Here is a 13,032-nt window from a genome sequence, read left to right as displayed (position 1 = left end):
GCGACCAATCAGCAGAGCGGTGTTTAACTTTAGCGCCAAGATCACTGATTGGTCGCGTGCGGAGAGCGCGACCAATCAGCAAATCGTATTGGTGAGGAACGGGGAGCGCCGCTGCCTGGTCGGTGCTTCCCCTGCGAGAAGCTGGGAGATGAGCGACTACTCGCAGCAGAAGTATCCCGACCCGCAGCGCCGCTCCCCGGTCCTCCCTTGACACCCTAGCCGCTGATGGCCCCACAGTATCCGCATGGTGTTACAAAGATTCGGACATTTGTGTTAAAAATCGCTGACTGGCCGCTGGCGCTGCCCGCGACCAATCACCGATTTGGGCGCCAAATTTAAATATCGGCCGCAACCAATCACCGATCTTGGCTCCACATTTAAACACCGCTGTGCTGATTGGTCGCCGACGCTGGGCGCGACCAATCACCGATTTTGGCGCCACATTTAAATAGCGTCCGCGACCAATCAGTACTGCGGTGTTTAAATGTGGAGCCAAGATGGGTGATTGGTCGCGGCCGATATTTAAATTTGGCAGCGCCAGCGACCAATCAGCGATTTTTAACACAAATATCCGGACCTTTGTAACACCATGCGGATACTGTGGGGACATCAGCGGCTAGGGTGTGAAGGGAGGACCGGGGAGCGGCGCTGCGGGTCGGGATACTTCTGCTGCGAGCGCCCGCTCATGTCCCGGGTTCTCGCAGCGGAAGTATCCGCACAGGCAGCGCCGCTGACATCCATGCAGCTAGGGTGTAAAGGGAGGACCGGGGAGCGGTGCTGACATCCAATTGGTCGCGGCCGCTATTTAAATGTGCCGCACAAATCGGTGATTGGTCGCCGTCTTGACCGCGACCAATCACTGATCTTGCCGCCAAAGTTAAACACTACTGTGCTGATTGGTCGCGGACGCTGCCCGCGACCAATCACAGATTTGTGCGCCAAATTTAAATATCGGCCGCGACCACTCACCGATCTTGGATCCACATTTAAACAACGCTGTGCTGATTGGTCGCGGCCGATATTTAAATATGGCTCCCAAATCGGTGATTGGTCGCGGTCTTGGCGCGCGACCAATCACTTATCTTGCCGCCAAAGTTAAACACTACTGTGCTGATTGGTCGCGGACCCTGCCCGCGACCAATCACCGATTTGTGCGCCAAATTTAAATATCAGCCTCATGCACGTCACTGACAGCGTGGGAAAATTCTCCTGCACTCAGCGCTTCAGCGTGAGAATTCTCCCACGCTGTCAGTGACGTACATGAGGTTAGCCGAGTTCATTGGACATGACCTCGGCTCATCTGGATGCCGTCACAGAGAGACACTGAGGTGCGCAAGTATGCCTGCGCTTCTCAGTGTCCGCGGGATGACAGGCTGTATGACAGCTTTCTGCTGCGGTCCAGCCTGTCATCTCGATGTAGCAGAGCTGAAGCTGTCGTGGGAACCATGGAAAGGTAAGGATGAGGTTGCTTTATTATTTTTCTTTTATTGCAGGAGATCGTTGGCTTCAGCTGGAATGGGCGTGATAGTAAGTATGGTTTAATTTAGAACAATAAAGAATTGTGTCTTTATTTCAATTAAAGGACTTCATTCTGGGTGTTTTTTTTTTTTTTTTACTTTGACTATGGAGTTAGTAATGGGGGTGTCTTATAGACGCCTCTCCATTACTAACCTGGGCTTGATGTCAGCTGGCATTATAAGCTGACATCAACCCCAGCCCTATTACCCCACTGCCACCGCTACAGGGCAGTGGGAAGAGCGAGGCTAAGTGCCAGAATTGGCGCATCCTACGGATGCGCCATTTCTGGGGCGGCTAACGGCTGGTGTTTCTAGCCTGGGAGGGGGCCAATATTCATGGCACCCTTTCTGGGTTATTAATATCAGCCCCCAGCTGTCTGCCTAGCCTTTGCTAGCTATTAAAATAGGGGGGACCCCACGTCATTTTTTTGGGGGGGTCCCCCATTTTAATAGCTAGTAAAGGCTAGGTATTCAGCTGGGGGCTGATATTAGTAGCCTGGGAAGCTCTGTGGGTATTACCCCCTTCCCAGGCTTCAAACATCTGCCTTAGCCGTCTGCTTAACCTCCGCTAGAGCCTAAAATAACCGGGAACCCCACGCCAATTTTTTTAATAATAAATCCTTTATTTTAACACTAAATGACAAGTACAGTAATCAACACTATCACTGTACTTCATATATATGTGACTGACATGTTTATATCTATCTAATCTATGTGTGATGCTGTATCTTTCTGTTCTAAATTGTCGGGTACCGCTGCTGAATTGCCGGCCGGCTTTTTTAAAGAGACGGTGCATGAAAACACTATTATTTTTTTTAATAAATCCTTTACACTAAATGACAAGTACAGTAAGCAACACTGTCACTGTGCTTCTTATATGTGTGACTGACATGGTTCTATCTATCTAATCTATGTGTGATGCTCTATTCCTTCTTGTCTAAATTGTCGGGTACCGGTGTATGCCGCTGCTGAATTGCCGGCCGGCTTTTTTAAAGAAAGCGTCTTCTGAGCAGTTTGTCAGCCTTTGGACACCTTTGAAGGTGTTTTCTATGTGTTTCTATGTGTTTTTGTTTGCCTGCCATTGGTTTTAACGGTGTTCGACGGTGTTCTAAGGTGTTCGACGAACAGTTCGACGAACAGTTCGACGAAGAGTTCATTGAACATCCCGGTGTTCGACGAACTGAACCGAACCCGAACAATACGGGGGTGGCTCAACACTACTCATAGCTACATTGCTCTACAATGCTGTATAATGTCTTCCTTGCTGCTGCTTCTGATTATCTGTTACGTACAGGCAGGGGTGTAGAAATCGTTCATGTTTGAGTGTCCTGTACATGGGAGATCATAGCAAGTTATCTATACCACCTAATTCAGTGATATCTAAAAATTAGCACATGAGCCAACATAGTAAAGATTAGGTAAATATCTGGATACAAGTCATATGTTTTGTAAAATGGTGCCCCAGAGTCAATGTACAAACAATTCCCTGATAATTACATTGCTGTTACATAATAACATTTGTCTTTTTGTCTTATTGGATATAAAATATTTTCTGTCACTTACATCAAAAGCAAACTTCTGATATAAATAATTTTAAACATCTGTAAGAGGTAGCGTGGCTGAGTGGTCAAAGGTGCTGAATTTAGGCTCCAGTCTCTCTGGAGGCGTGGGTTTAAGTCCCACCACTGCCATTATTTATTTGGATCTAATTTTTACCAAAAATTAGGAAACGGTTGAGGAATAAAGGGGTTTGAGGACTTAGGAGGCAGCGATCATGCTATCCTTTAATTTTGAACTACAAAAGGAGGAAAATATGCGAAAACTGTGATTATAAGATTGGACTGTAGAAAGGAAGTTTTTAATGGACTCAGTAAAAAGGAAGGAAAGGTAGGATGTTCTAAAGGAAAGAAATGTCCAGGAAGGACGGGAGATTTTGCGAAATTTAATTCTCACTGCACAATCAGTAACAATCCCGAAAAGAAGGAAGAATGGAAAGCATTTATGGAGACCAGGATGGCTGAATACTGAACTTAAAAGCTTGCTAAAAAGGAACAAAGAAATGAGTATCAAATGGAAAGAAGGGTTCATATCTAAAGAAGAATATAATGCTGTGTGCAGGGAAAGCTGGGCTAGCGTTAGAAGAGCTAAAGCCAGTAATGAATTTAGGCTTGCAAGAGAGACCAAAAGCAATAAGAAAGGATTTTGGAAGTAAGTCAAAAGTTAAAGAAAAGCCAAAGATGCTATAGGATTATGAATAGTCATGTTGGCTTTAGGCATCAGAATTAATTACATAATTTACCATCTATGTTACATCCATTTCAGTTCAATCAATGAAGAACCATTCTCAAAATTTCCCAAAATCAATATTGGTCAAAAGAAGTGTAACTGATAGCTCATATCCATGCTGCCTTTTTAGGGTCATCAATACAGGATGAGCAGAGTGATTAGCAAACATAAACAGAGCCATGCTGCTTCTGCTGCTTTCCAGTAAGTCACACTAGTGATGGATTCATAGATACACTGCTCTGCACTGCTGTATAATGTCTTACTTGCTGCTTCTGATTATCTGTTACGTACAGGCAGGGGTGTAGGAATGCTTCTTGTTTGAGTGTCCTGTATATGGGAGATCATAGCAAGTAATCTATACCACCGAATTCAGTGATATCTAAAAATTAGCGGATGAGCCAACAGAGGAAAGATTAGTTAAATATCTGGATACAAGTCAAATGTTTTGGAAAATTTTGCACCAAAGTCAATGTACAAACAAATCCATGATAACTATGTTGCTCATGCATAATAACATTTGTATTTTTGTCTAATTAGTTATACAATGTTTTCTGCAACTTATATCATTAGCAAATTTCTGATTTAAATAAGTTTGAACATCCAAATGAGGTAGCGTGGCTGAGCGGTCTAAGGTGCTGGCTTAAGTCTCCAGTCTTTCTGGAGGCGTGGGTTCAAATCCCACTGCTGGCATTATTTATTTGGATCTAATTTTTACCAAAAATTAGGAAAGAGTTGAGGAAGTAAAGGGGGTTGAGAATTTAGGAGGCAGCGGTAATTCTATCCTATACTTTTGAACTACAAAAGGAGGAAAACCTGCGAAAACTGAGATTTTAAGATTGGACTGTAGAAAGCAGTTTTTAATGGACTCAGTAAAAAGGAAGGAAAGGTAGGATGTTCTAAAGGAAAGAAATGTCCAGAAAGGATGGGAGATTTTGATAAATTAAATTATCACTGCGCAATCAGTAACAATCCCGAAAATAAGGAAGAATGGAAAGAATTTATGGAGACCAGGATGGCTGAATGCTGAACTTAAAAGCTTGCTAAAAAGGAACAAATAAATGAAAATCAAATGGAAAGAAGGGTTCATATCTAAAGAAGAATATAATGCTGTCTGCAGGGAAAGCTGGGCTAGCGTTAGAAGAGCTAAAGCCAGTAATGAAGTGAGGCTTGCAAGACAGATCAAATGCAATAAGAAAGGATTTTGGAAGTAAGTCAAAAGTTAAAGAAAAGCCAAAGATGCTATAGGATTTTTAAAGGATGAAAAGGGTAAAGTGGTCAATAATGTTGTTGAGAAGACTGAACTTTTAAATTCCTGTTTTGCTTCTGTGTTCTCTAATAAAGCAAATGTAACATCAAGTGGTCTTCACTGTGCTGTAGAAGAAAAGGAACATGTGAGCAAGTCATACGTATGAATACGGCATATGAATAGTCATGTTGGCTTTAGGCATCAGAATTACATAATTTACCATCTATGTTACATCCATGTCAGTTCAATCAATGATCAACCATTCTCAAAATTTGCCAAAATCAATCTTGGTCAAAAGAAGTCTAAATGCTAGCTCATATCCCTGTTGCCTTTTTAGGATTATCAATACAAGAAGAGCAGAGTGATTAGCAAACATAAACAGAGCCATGCTGCTTCTGCTGCTTTCCAGTAAGTCACCCTAGTGATGAACTCATAGCTACATTGCTCTACAATGCTGTATAATGTCTTCCTTGCTGCTGCTTCTGATTATCTGTTACGTACAGGCAGGGGTGTAGGAATCCTTCATGTTTGAGTGTCCTGTATATGGAGATCATAGCAAATTATCTATACCACCTAATTCAGTGATATCTAAAAATTAGCGCATGAGCCAACATAGGAAAGATTAGGTAAATATCTGGATACAAGTCATATGTTTTGTAAAATGGTGCCCCATAGTCAATGTACAAACAATTCCCTGATAATTACATTGCTGTTGCATAATAACATTTGTCTTTTTGTCTGATTGGATATAAAATATTTTCTGCCACTTACATCAAAAGCAAACTTCTGATATAAATAAATTTAAACATTTGTAAGAGGTAGCGTGGCTGAGCGGTCTAAGGTGCTGGATTTAGGCTCCAGTCTCTCTGGAGGCATGGGTTCAAGTCCCACCGCTGCCATTATTTATTTGGATCTAATTTTTACCAAAAATTAGGAAACGGTTGAGGAATAAAGGGGATTGAGAACTTAGGAGGCAGCAATCATGCTATCCTTTAATTTTGAACTACAAAAGGAGGAAAATATGCGAAAACTGTGATTATAAGATTGGTCTGTAGAAAGGAAGTTTTTAATGGACTCAGTAAAAAGGAAGGAAAGGTAGGATGTTCTAAAGGAAAGAAACGTCCAGGAAGGATGGGAGATTTTGCTAAATTTAATTCTCACTGCACAATCAGTAACAATCCCGAAAAGAAGAAAGAATGGAAAGCATTTATGGAGACCAGGATGGCTGAATACTGTACTTAAAAGCTTGCTAAAAAGAACAAAGAAATGAGTATCAAATGGAAAGAAGGGTTCATATCTAAAGAAGAATATAATGCTGTCTGCAGGGAAAGCTGGGCTAGCGTTAGAAGAGCTAAAGCCAGTAATGAATTTAGGCTTGCAAGAGAGACCAAAAGCAATAAGAAAGGATTTTGGAAGTAAGTCAAAAGTTAAAGAAAAGCCAAAGATGCTATAGGATTATGAATAGTCATGTTGGCTTTAGGCATCAGAATTAATTACATAATTTACCATCTATGTTACATCCATTTCAGTTCAATCAATGAACAACCATTCTCAAAATTTCCCAAAATCAATATTGGTCAAAAGAAGTGTAACTGCTAGCTCATATCCATGCTGCCTTTTTAGGGTCATCAATTCAGGATGAGCAGAGTGATTAGCAAACATAAACAGAGCCATGCTGCTTCTGCTGCTTTCCAGTAAGTCACACTAGTGATGGATTCATAGATACACTGCTCTGCACTGCTGTATAATGTCTTACTTGCTGCTTCTGATTATCTGTTACGTACAGGCAGGGGTGTAGGAATGCTTCTTGTTTGAGTGTCCTGTATATGGGAGATCATAGCAAGTAATCTATACCACCGAATTCAGTGATATCTAAAAATTAGCGGATGAGCCAACAGAGGAAAGATTAGTTAAATATCTGGATACAAGTCAAATGTTTTGGAAAATTTTGCACCAAAGTCAATGTACAAACAAATCCATGATAACTATGTTGCTCATGCATAATAACATTTGTATTTTTGTCTAATTAGTTATACAATGTTTTCTGCAACTTATATCATTAGCAAATTTCTGATTTAAATAAGTTTGAACATCCAAATGAGGTAGCGTGGCTGAGCGGTCTAAGGTGCTGGCTTAAGGCTCCAGTCTCTCTGGAGGCGTGGGTTCAAATCCCACTGCTGGCATTATTTATTTGGATCTAATTTTTACCAAAAATTAGGAAAGAGTTGAGGAAGTAAAGGGGGTTGAGAATTTAGGAGGCAGCGGTAATTCTATCCTATACTTTTGAACTACAAAAGGAGGAAAACCTGCGAAAACTGAGATTTTAAGATTGGACTGTAGAAAGCAGTTTTTAATGGACTCAGTAAAAAGGAAGGAAAGGTAGGATGTTCTAAAGGAAAGAAATGTCCAGAAAGGATGGGAGATTTTGATAAATTAAATTATCACTGCGCAATCAGTAACAATCCCGAAAATAAGGAAGAATGGAAAGAATTTATGGAGACCAGGATGGCTGAATGCTGAACTTAAAAGCTTGCTAAAAAGGAACAAATAAATGAAAATCAAATGGAAAGAAGGGTTCATATCTAAAGAAGAATATAATGCTGTCTGCAGGGAAAGCTGGGCTAGCGTTAGAAGAGCTAAAGCCAGTAATGAAGTGAGGCTTGCAAGACAGATCAAATGCAATAAGAAAGGATTTTGGAAGTAAGTCAAAAGTTAAAGAAAAGCCAAAAATGCTATAGGATTTTTAAAGGATGAAAAGGGTAAAGTGGTCAATAATGTTGTTGAGAAGACTGAACTTTTAAATTCCTGTTTTGCTTCTGTGTTCTCTAATAAAGCAAATGTAACATCAAGTGGTCTTCACTGTGCTGTAGAAGAAAAGGAACATGTGAGCAAGTCATTCGTATGAATACGGCATATGAATAGTCATGTTGGCTTTAGGCATCAGAATTACATAATTTACCATCTATGTTACATCCATGTCAGTTCAATCAATGATCAACCATTCTCAAAATTTGCCAAAATCAATCTTGGTCAAAAGAAGTCTAAATGCTAGCTCATATCCCTGTTGCCTTTTTAGGATTATCAATACAAGAAGAGCAGAGTGATTAGCAAACATAAACAGAGCCATGCTGCTTCTGCTGCTTTCCAGTAAGTCACCCTAGTGATGAACTCATAGCTACATTGCTCTACAATGCTGTATAATGTCTTCCTTGCTGCTGCTTCTGATTATCTGTTACGTACAGGCAGGGGTGTAGGAATCCTTCATGTTTGAGTGACCTGTATATGGAGATCATAGCAAATTATCTATACCACCTAATTCAGTGATATCTAAAAATTAGCGCATGAGCCAACATAGGAAAGATTAGGTAAATATCTGGATACAAGTCATATGTTTTGTAAAATGGTGCCCCATAGTCAATGTACAAACAATTCCCTGATAATTACATTGCTGTTGCATAATAACATTTGTCTTTTTGTCTGATTGGATATAAAATATTTTCTGCCACTTACATCAAAAGCAAACTTCTGATATAAATAAATTTAAACATTTGTAAGAGGTAGCGTGGCCGAGCGGTCTAAGGCGCTGGATTTAGGCTCCAGTCTCTCTGGAGGCATGGGTTCAAGTCCCACCGCTGCCATTATTTATTTGGATCTAATTTTTACCAAAAATTAGGAAACGGTTGAGGAATAAAGGGGATTGAGAACTTAGGAGGCAGCAATCATGCTATCCTTTAATTTTGAACTACAAAAGGAGGAAAATATGCGAAAACTGTGATTATAAGATTGGTCTGTAGAAAGGAAGTTTTTAATGGACTCAGTAAAAAGGAAGGAAAGGTAGGATGTTCTAAAGGAAAGAAACGTCCAGGAAGGATGGGAGATTTTGCTAAATTTAATTCTCACTGCACAATATGGGAGATCATACCAAGTAATCTATACCACCTAATTCAGTGATATCTAAAAATTACCGGATGAGCCAACAGAGGAAAGATTAGTTAAATATCTGGATACAAGACATATGTTTTGTAAAATGGTGCCCCAGAGTCAATGTACAAACAAATCCCTGATAATTGCGTTGATCATGCATAATAACATTTGTATTTCTAATTTAAATAACTTTAAACAACTGTAAGAGTTAGCGTGGCCAAGCGGTCTAAGGAGCTGGATTTAGGCTGTAGTCTCTTTGGAGGCGTGGGTTCAAATCCCACTGCTGCCATTATTTGTTTGGATCTTATTTTTACCAAAAATTAGGAAATGGTTGAGGAAGTAAAGGGGGTTGAGAACTTAGGAGGCAGCGGTAATTCTATCCTATAATTTTGAACTACAAAAGGTGGAAAACCTGCGAAAACTGAGATTTTAAGATTGGACTGTAGAAAGGCAGTTTTTAATGGACTCAGCAAAAAGGAAGGAAAGGTATGATGTTCTAAAGGAAAGAAATGTCCAGGAAGGATGGGAGATTTTGCTAAATTAAATTCTCACTGCACAATCAGTAACAATCCCGAAAAGAAAGAAGAATGGAAAGCATTTATGGAGACCAGGATGGCTGAATACTGAACTTAAAAGCTTGCTAAAAAGGAACAAAGAAATGAATATCAAATGAAAAGAAGGGTTCATATCTAGAGATGAGCGTTGTTCTACTCGAACTGTTCGCCAATCTCAAATTCGAGCTGTTTTGGGCGGTGTTCGAGCCGGTCGGCGAACACGAACAATTTGAGAAAAATTCGGCTGTTCGAGGTTATGTTCGATAACTGTTCGTGCACCAAAATCATAACTGGATTTTTTCTCAGTAATGATGAAAATTAATGTTAATACGCAGTTTGAGTGTACAGCGGGGCGGGGGGAGGGGCAGGGGATGGATCTCTGCAGGAACAATGAAGATCTCCATTTTTTTTTCTCTTTCCCGCATTTGCAGTGGGGAGGTGCAATCTGTCAGCCTATCAGCAGCGCACACACGGAGCGAAGTGCTTTTTTTCACACAAGCAAGGGCATGTGTGATTGGCAGTGTATGTCACATGTCCTTGCCCTATAAGACCAAGCCATTTTCCCCGTCGCCACCATTTTCTCACTGCTGCAGCTACGTGCTAGACGGCACCGCTGTTGCTGTGTGCGCTATACCTTGTTAATTTCAAGCCAATTTTCGCACAAATATACAGATAGCTTGGGAGTAGGGAATAGTTGTGATTGCAGTCCTTTTAAGGACTAGGTTACAGCATTTCCTACGACTTTTATCAAGCAGGTCTGTGATCTTAAATAGATAGATTGTGGGAGTAAAGACTAATTGTAATTGGAGTCCTTTTCAGGACTAGGTTACATCAGTTCCTATCAGTTTTTGCCAGGCAGGTCTGTGCCAGTGCTGTGCAAGTTTTTTTCACAGCATTTGGCTGAATCTAGCAAAGCTAATCCTTTTTGGCCCATTGCAGAGTGTGTTAGTCAGTGGAGTAGCCTATCTGTGTTGCAAGATATACCACCTGTGTATAGAATACCAATTTTTTTACTGCACCTAGTGAAGTAAAATCTTTTGGGCATAGCATCATTCTATTAGTCCATCTATACTGACCTCCATCAGGATGCAAACTGAATATAATTTTTTTCTGCATCTAGCTCTGAAAAAATATTTGGGCTTCTAGCAGTGTGTGGGACTTGGTCTATTAGTCCATCTATACTGACCTCCATCAGGTTGCAAATTAAAAATAATTTTTTTCTTCATTTAGCTCTGAAAAAATATTTGGGCTTCTAGCAGTGTGTGGGCCTTGTTCTATTAGTCCTTCTATACTGACCTCCAGCAGGTTGCAAACTGAATATAATTTTTTTCAGTATCTAGCTCTGAAAAAATATTTGGGCTTCTAGCGGTGTGTGGGACTTGGTCTATTAGTCCATCTATACTGACCTCCATCAGGTTGCAAATTAAAAATAATTTTTTTCTGCATCTAGCTCTGAAAAAATATTTGGGCTTCGAGCAGTGTGTGGGACTTGGTCTATTAGTCCATCTATACTGACCTCCATCAGGTTGCAAATTAAAAATAATTTTTTTCTTCATTTATCTCTGAAAAAATATTTGGGCTTCTAGCAGCGTGTGGGACTTGTTCTATTAGTCCATCTATACTGACCTCCATCAGGTTGCAAATTAAAAATAATTTTTTTCTGCATCTAGCTCTGAAAAAATATTTGGGCTTCTAGCAGTGTGTGGGACTTGGTCTATTAGTCCATCTATACTGACCTCCATCAGGTTGCAAATTAAAAATAATTTTTTTCTGCATCTAGCTCTGAAAAAATATTTGGCCTTCTAGCTGTGTGTGGGACTTGGTCTATTAGTCCATCTATACTGACCTCCAGCAGGTTGCAAATTGAATATAATTTTTTTCTGCATCTAGCTCTGAAAAAATATTTGGGCTTCTAGCGGTGTGTGGGACTTGGTCTATTAGTCCATCTATACTGACCTCCATCAGGTTGCAAATTAAAAATAATTTTTTTCTGCATCTAGCTCTGAAAAAATATTTGGGCTTCTAGCAGTGTGTGGGACTTGGTCTATTAGTCCATCTATACTGACCTCCATCAGGTTGCAAATTGAATAAAAAAATTTTCTGCATCTAGCTCTGAAAAAATATTTGGGCTTCTAGCGGTGTGTGGGACTTGGTCTATTAGTCCATCTATACTGACCTCCATCAGGTTGCAAATTAAAAATAATTTTTTTCTGCATCTAACCCAGCCAATAGTTTTTTCCTAATACCTCAGTTTGGCCACTCAGCTCTGCTCGGTTACCATCCATTGTTTTTTTGTGCAAACAACTCCAGAGTTGTGAATTAGTTAAAAACCAAAATGAGTGGAAAAAGGCCTGCTGCTGGTGGAAAGGGGAATAGGCGTGTTGGGAAGGGGAAAAAAGGTTGTGTCCGTGGGGTAGGTGCAGAAGAAAGACCATCTTCCAGCCAAACTAAAATGTCTTCTTCTTTTAGCGGACAATGTGATAAGATCCCTTTCTTACGGCCACGCCAATCGCTACAAATTCCAGATGAGGCACAAAAACAGCAGGTGCTTCAACGGATATCAAGTGCTCCTTTAAGTGGGCTCTCCTCCACATCAACTTCAACATCACAAATACTCCAGTCCTCAAAGGTGTCACCCAAATCGCACTTGCTTCCTCACAGCTCCCAAATCTCCAGCTGCCCGTCTGAGTATGAGGTAGAACAGATGGTTGAGTCTGCAGAGCTGTTTACTCATACTATAGCCTGGGAATCAGAGGTCGACTCCAGCGCTTCTGTGAATCCAGACGAGGAAATGATCTGCACTGATGCCCAGAATCTTTATGAGTCGGATCCAGGACCAGACGCAGAAGGTTCTGACCATAATGTAGACCCTCATTCCCAAACTGCAACTCCTGTTGGTGGAGACAATGAGGAAGACGATGATAAGACTCAAATACCTGATTGGAGCGACAACTTTAGTTTTTTGTCAGGGCAGGAACAGGTTGGCTCTGAGGACGACGGGTGTGATAACGCACAGGGTGATGATGATGAGGTCGGAGATCCCACTTACTGTCAACCCACAGTCAGCCAAGAGATGAGGTCAGCAGAGGAGGTGGAGGAAGATGCTAGTGACGACGAGGTCAGGTTGCGCCTTCCTGGACAGAGACGTAGTACTGGAAGCACGTCAACAACTGCATCCTCAAACACAACTCTGCCTCTCACCACAAGTCGTGGTGGCTCTTCAGGTCGCATGGGTGCTAAGCCTTGCATAGCCTGGGCATTTTTTCAGATCGATAAAGATGACCCAACTCGTGTTATCTGTAACATTTGTCAGCAAAAGCTAAGTAGAGGCCAAAAAATACATAGTTTGAGTACTTCATGCATGAACCGGCACATGGACATGAAGCATAAGTTGCAGTGGGAAGCTCAGTGTGCTGCAATGCGGCCTAGCCGGCCGGGGAAACCACCGTCTGCCATATCTTGTGCATCCGCGGCCTCTTCATCCTCTGTGACTGGGGGGACAGCA

At 41.1% G+C, this 13,032-nt stretch overlaps 2 non-coding genes across 2 annotated transcripts; both read left to right on the top strand.

The window, feature by feature from the left end:
• The first annotated feature begins 5,866 nt into the window (after positions 1–5,866).
• TRNAL-UAG (transfer RNA leucine (anticodon UAG)) lies at positions 5,867–5,948 on the top strand. The gene has a single exon. It is a non-coding gene; the product is annotated as a tRNA-Leu (tRNA).
• Positions 5,949–8,605: 2,657 nt separating this feature from the next.
• TRNAL-UAG (transfer RNA leucine (anticodon UAG)) lies at positions 8,606–8,687 on the top strand. The gene has a single exon. It is a non-coding gene; the product is annotated as a tRNA-Leu (tRNA).
• Positions 8,688–13,032: the final 4,345 nt, after the last annotated feature.

This window comes from Phyllobates terribilis, unplaced genomic scaffold (genome assembly GCF_046119375.1).
Source record: "Phyllobates terribilis strain yellow unplaced genomic scaffold, ASM4611937v1 Scaffold_11__3_contigs__length_659146591, whole genome shotgun sequence".
In the NCBI taxonomy this organism is placed as follows: Eukaryota; Metazoa; Chordata; class Amphibia; order Anura; family Dendrobatidae; genus Phyllobates; species Phyllobates terribilis.
This window is presented reverse-complemented; position numbering and strand designations above follow the sequence as displayed.